This window comes from Crocuta crocuta, unplaced genomic scaffold, assembly GCF_008692635.1.
Source record: "Crocuta crocuta isolate KB4526 unplaced genomic scaffold, BGI_CrCroc_1.0 scaffold32, whole genome shotgun sequence".
Classification (NCBI taxonomy): domain Eukaryota; kingdom Metazoa; phylum Chordata; class Mammalia; order Carnivora; family Hyaenidae; genus Crocuta; species Crocuta crocuta.
In genome coordinates this window covers 13,184,458-13,190,924 of record NW_027529424.1, presented here as the reverse complement: position 1 = coordinate 13,190,924, position 6,467 = coordinate 13,184,458, and the positions used below count along the sequence as shown (strand labels likewise).

General features: G+C 42.3%; 1 protein-coding gene across 1 annotated transcript in view; it reads right to left on the bottom strand.

The window, feature by feature from the left end:
• Positions 1-6,467, bottom strand: part of LOC144226952 (isopentenyl-diphosphate Delta-isomerase 1-like) — a 19,413-nt gene that overhangs the window by 7,721 nt on the left and 5,225 nt on the right. The gene's annotated exons all lie outside the window — the stretch shown is intronic.

Genomic DNA, 6,467 nt, shown 5'->3' with positions numbered 1-6,467 from the left:
TCTGAAACAGGCTCCAGGCTCTGAGCTGGCAGTCAGCACAGAGCCCGATGCGGGGCTCGAACCCACGAACCGCGAGATCATGACCTAAGCGAAAGTCGGACGCTTAACCGACTAAGCCACCCAGGCGCCCCGACCCTGCTTTTAATAACATTAATGTTACTCATTTTTCCCAGTAAAAATAGGGTTCTATGAAAAAAGTTCAGCACGCAACCCATCCTCAAAGGAGCTTTTCCTCAAGACAACCATCTAATTCAGGATGTCGCCAAAGTGCTTTATGTGTACTCCCCATCTTGTTACATGGAGTATTAGATAAATACTAAAGAGTTCAGATTATTATTATTTAAAAAAAATTTTTTTTATAGTTTATTTATTTTGAGACAGACAGAGACAGAGCGTGAGTTGGGGAGGGGCAGAGAGAGAGGGAGACACAGAATCTGAAGCAGCTCCAGGCTCTGAGCTGTCAGCACAGAGCCCGACGCGGGGCTCGAACCCACAAACTGTGAGGTCATGACCTGAGCCGCAGTTGGACGCTTAACCGACTGAGCCACCCAGGCGCCCCTTAAGAGTTCAGATTATTAAAATTAATATTTGTTACTGCTTCATCAAGGACACTGTTAAGTGCAGTTGGTTTTTTACTGCATGTGCATGGCAGCCAAGAGTACAGGGACGACTAGCAATGCATGGCCTTGGTAAGTGACAAGGCACTAGTACTTTTATCTCTCCTCCTTCCCCAAAAGCTTGCTTTTGCACCATCAATGTAAATATCAACACAGTGAAGATGGTAAATGAGTTTTAGTATTATTATGAAAATAATTTTCTTAAAAGTCTTGGAGGGGCGCCTGGATGGCTCAGTTGGTTGAGTGTCCGACTTCGGCTCAGGTCATGATCTCATGGTCAGTGAGTTCGAGCCCCGCGTCGGGCTCTGTGCTCACAGCTCGGAGCCTGGAGCCTGCTTTGGATTCTGTCTCCCTCTCTCTCTGCCCCTCCCTGGCTCATGTTCTGTTCTGTCTCTCAAAATGAATAAATGTTAAAAAAAAAAAAAAGTCTTGGAAACCCTGGGGGATCTGTGAGCCACACTTTGAGAACCATAGCCCTACCTCTGCTACCTTAGAAAGTCCTAGGGGTGCCTGGGTGGCTCATTCGGTTAAAGGTCCGACTTCAGCCATGTCATGATCTTGCGGTTTGTGGGTTCAAGCCCCGCGTTGGGCTCTGTGCTGACAGCTCAGAGTCTGGAGCCTATCATCGGATTCTGTGTCTCCCTCTCTCTCTGACCCTCCCCTGCTCTCTCTCTCTCTCTGTCTCTCTCAAAAATAAATAAAAAACATTAAAAAAAAAAAGTCCTAGCAGACATAATGGTGCACAAGCACACATTCCATCAGCCTTAGAGAATGATGTCATCACACATCGTATAGTCTCTAGGAAAACTGCTGTGTGCTCAGAAGAGCATGAGGGTGAAAAAGGCAAGTCACATCCTAGTACTAGGCTGAAGTGCCTGGTGTCCTAACGGAGCCTGGAGGGTTTGGGGAGCCACGGGGGTCCGTGGCCCACCGAATGAGAACTGCTGGCGCATTGGAAAGTCCCCTGATCTTAGAAGACTTCAGTCCCTACCCAGGTTCTATTACTTGCTGAGTAATGCTGCACTAGAATCTCTGGCCTTCTCACCTTTATCTATGATTGAAGGCTAGATAGTCTTTATGTTCCCTTCTAGTTGAGATTTGCATTAGATACTCTGCTGTGTGCTTTTTATCTTTAGTACTTCACTTTATCCTTACAGAAATTCTACATGGTGTTATCCCTACTTATATGAAGAAACTGAAGTTCAGAGATTATGTACTTTTTTTTTGGTTCCCTTTTTATAACATGATGAATGATGTGACCAAACTTGCCAGATTTACTAACATGGCACAGTATTTGCATTTCACCACTCTAACTTTGAAGATGCCAAGTTACGCAAAATAATGACATCAGACTGGGGACAATGATGTCCCTGTCAGGAAATCTTTATATATAAACTTAATAGACACAAAGAGCTGTTGTACAATATACAGCAAAGGGAGCCCATAGTTCATTGTAAATGTTTAGGCCTATTTATTAAGATCATATAGTTCTGCTTTTCAGTAGAGTTCACTGTAGAGCTGTTTAAGTATTGGGTTCCTTACATTGTTAATATTTTTTAAAAGTTTTTTTTTACATTTATTTATTTTTGAGAGACAGAGAATGAGTGGAGGAAGGGCAGAGAGATAAGGAGACGCAGAATCCGAAGCAGGCTCCAGGCTCTGAGCAAATGTTCAACACAGAGCCCGATGCGGGGGCTTGAACTCACGAACCGTAAGATCATGACCTTAGCCGAAGTCAGATGCTCAACTGACTGAGCCACCCAGGCGCCCCTTTACATCGTTAATATTAACAAAAAAAGAGCTCAGGGCTGTTTGCTAAATATATTAGAGCCCCTCTTCCTGAAAATATAAATAACAATGCCTCAGTCAATGGCTGGGCACTGCTATTTTTAATAATGTGAATGTTCTTGGGTTGCAAATTATGTAGTATTGAGAAAGAAAAAAAAGGATATCATCTATATGACTTAGAGACTGGTACAGAGCTACTCACAAGATTTGCTCATTTATATGCACCTTTGATCAACAGAGGTATAGTTTTCTAACCTCATTTGGAACAAGTTTACAGTACATGTTTGGTTGTTCATTAAGTAGAGTTTCCTAACATTTTTTACTCCAAATAATTCCCCCATTTTGTAAGAATCGGGGTTTCATGATGAGAACAATGCAGATTTGTTTTATTCAAAACCATGAGAACTGGGGTGGTTGGCTGACTCAGTCAGTGGGTGGACTATGATCTTGGGGTGCTAAGTTCAAGCCCCACATCGGGTGTAGCAATTACATAAAAATTTTTAAAAAACCCAAAAAACAAAAAGCTTGAGAAAACTTTTCTTGACTTGAACCAAACATATTCCTAAAAACAGCTTGAAGACCAAAAATACAGTCACTGTGAGATTAGAACAGCCGTTCCTTTTCTTTTAGCACATGGACAGTGTGCAAGGTAACAAGCTCTACTGAAAAATTCGGGAGAGAAACAATGGCAAGTGTGTCCTGGGTGAGAACTAACACAGACTGCAAGGTTCTGAATTGAGAAACAGGTCAGTACCTGTTTAGGGTGTCATGGATGAAGTACAGCAAGTCAGTACTGGTGAAGGTCCATTGTGTGGACTGGACCATTTGGTCCATGAAGCTGTGAATTCACTTTCCTCCTCTCCTAGTGAGGGCAGGTATGGGTAGGAGAAAGGGACTGAGTAGTTGTTCAGGTGATTATATTCACATTCCAGCTGATGTTTTTCTCCTTTTTCTTGTACAGAACTGCATGCATCTGATAGATGAAAGGAATTGACCTTTTGGCAATTGACCTATCAATGGCAAATTGACCTTTGCCATTCAGGAGTCTATATATTTACGAAAATACCCTTTGCAAACTTTGCGAGTGTGTGTGTGTGTGTGTGTGTGTGTGTGTGTGCATACTATGTGCCAAACATTTTTCCAAGTCATGGGATTGTAACAGTGAACAAGATAGAAAAAAGTGGCTGCTTTTAGGATTTACATTCAAGTAGGAAAAACAGTAAACAAACAATGTCAAGAGGAGGTAAGTACCATGAAGAAAAATAAAGTACCGTTAAGGGAAGGACATGTAACTAACTAAAAATAAATGATAAAGAAAACATCTCCACGGGCGCCTGGGTGGCTTAGTTGGTTAAGCGTCCGACTTTCGCTCAGGTCATGATCTCACGGTCCGTGGGTTCGAGCCCCGCGTCGGGATCTGTGCTGACTGCCAGCTCAGAGCCTGGAGCCTGTTTCGGAGTCTGTGTCTCCCTCTCTCTCTGACCCTCTCCTGCTCACGCTGTCTCTCTCTCTCTCTCTCTCCTAGAAATAAATAAAAAAAATATTAAAAAAAAAAAGAAAACATCTCCAGGGTAGTGATGTTTGAGCAGAAATCTGAATGAAGTGCTAAATATGGTGTTCCTCAAGAAAAACTTTATTATATATATCACACATAACACACACATATAGGAAACAATTTGGTAATGATTACGAAGTAACATTACTCAACTAGCTCATAACCCTATAGTATAAACACCTAGGCATTTGAGGCACAGATAAAATAATCTGGGATTAAATACATGGCCTAATACCCAACAAATTTCATCCAACCGTTCTTTAGCTTCACACTCAGCACACAGAGCCTAACACTGAGCTTGGACTCATGACCCTGAGATCAAGACCTGAGCTTAAGTGACGGAGCTACCCAGGTGCCCCTTTTCAGCTCTCTCGTGATGGGGGTAAATCATGTGCACCTTGCATGGATGGGCTTGGGGCAAGACAGAGACTTGGTTTATGGGAAGGGTACTTTCTACAGCTTCTTCAGGAGTGGGTAATTAGATAACGGGATTGTAGACACAACCTTTTGCAATTTAGGCTGGCTGGCTTTGTCCCTTTTTAATCACATGCAGAGTTATTTCAGGAGGCAGTGTGTTACGGGTCGATTGTATCCCAAATCCCCAAATGCATTATGTTGAAGTTCTAACTCCCAGAACCACAGAAAGTGATCTTATTTGGAAAAAAACATTGTTAAAAATGCAATTCATTAAGGTGAAGTCATAGTGGCGAGGAGGGGCCCTTAATAATGACATTATAGAAAGAACGCCCATCGAGGAGACAGATCCTCCACAGGGAGAATGCCAGGTGAGGACCGCGGTGACGGCTGCCACAGGCTAAGGGACACCAGATTGCTGGCAAACCACCAGAAGCTAGGAGAGAGGCATGAATAGATTTTCTCTCGCAGCTCTCAGAAGGAAACCACCCTGACGACACCATGATCTTGGACTTGGAGCCTCCAGACCGGAGACAATACATTTCTATTGTTTAAGCCACCTAGTTTGTGGTATTTTGGTACAGCAGCCTCATCAGAGGAATATATGGTAGAGATATGAGCTCTCATGTGGACCTGGCTTTTAATCTTTGTTCCACCAAATACCAGCTTTTTGACCTCTGACAAGTAATTTTAACAATTTCATGCTTACTTAGAATTCAAGCTAGAATAATTTTTATTTTACTGTTTTGAGGATTAAATAAATTATCAAATATGTGAAGTGCCTGAGGCACAGTAGGGCCAAAGTGTTGATTCCTTTCCATTGTTAGTTTTGTGACACCTCATTAATGTACTCATTTAGATATAGTGACTTTTATGGAATCCTAAATATATCACAGAAAAAAAATTACCTCAATTAACAATATCCTAAGCTTCATCCAAACTAGATGCCGTGCAAAGTAAAACCACATATTAGCATGTGAGTTTCCTGGAGGTGGTATTGTTCATAAAGCTTTTCTATCTGCTCCTATGCCCAGGAGAATGCCTTGTGCATTATTAGGTGCTAAATAAAATTATCTGACTACGTACAGAACCAAAATTTGTCCCCCCCCCCCAAGATGTGCCACTTAGGCATGAAGATTGTTTTGAGCTGTAAACAAGCAAAGATCAAAAGACTCAGAAACTTGACAGCTTCTCCCTTCTTCCAAACTGCCTAGAAGGTTTAAGACAGAAGACCTATTCCTGGAAGGAAGCTATCACACACAAACCATAGGTATGGTGGGCAGGGAGGACACCAGCAAGGTCTGTTTGATCGAAGTACTCTCTGTCCCACGGTTTCTGGTTGGCTCAGCAAATATAGCTTCCTTCCCTGCCAAGTCCCAGACCTCGACCCCCTTCTCCTTGGTTCAGGATGACATATGAACCTATTTTTGCCTGTTTAGAATCTCTCATGTTTACGTGAATTCCCCGTGAATGTAATATATCATTATTAATTGAAGTTTGTATCTTCCTGCTAATCTGTCTCATGTCAATTTAATTCTTTGACCAGCCAGAAGAACCCTGCGGGCTAGAGGAAAATGTCTCCTCCTGTGGAATGTTTGCCATAACCTCCCAAAGTTTGAAACCCTTGGTTTATCTTACAGAATTGTTTCTTAGTGCTGAGCTTCTGCTACACTTAATGCATAAATAACTTCAGGATTTATTCTACATGCTTTGTGGTTACTGTTAAATTTGTTTCTGGGGCAACCTTCTCATCAGGGCTTCTAGAATTTGAATGGTGAGCTTTCATGTTTTTAAAGGAAGGAGCAAGAATGTTGCCCCATAAATAAGGAAAACGTTTTAATGCTTTGGATTTTCTCCGGGAGAGCTTCCAGCGCCCGGGTAGAGCTGTCTGTAGAGCAGATGGCCACCCACGTAAGGCCTCCAGTCCTTTCTGTCCCTTTTTCAGCCTAGATCAAAGACGACAAAGTCCCACCTTTTGCAGTGAGCAGCTGATTTTGTTTTTTCTTTTTAGCCAATGGCGAACAAATATTTCAGAAAGGAAAGCGGATGAGTCATCCTCTGCAGATGAGCTGAAATATTAATAGTTCTACCTC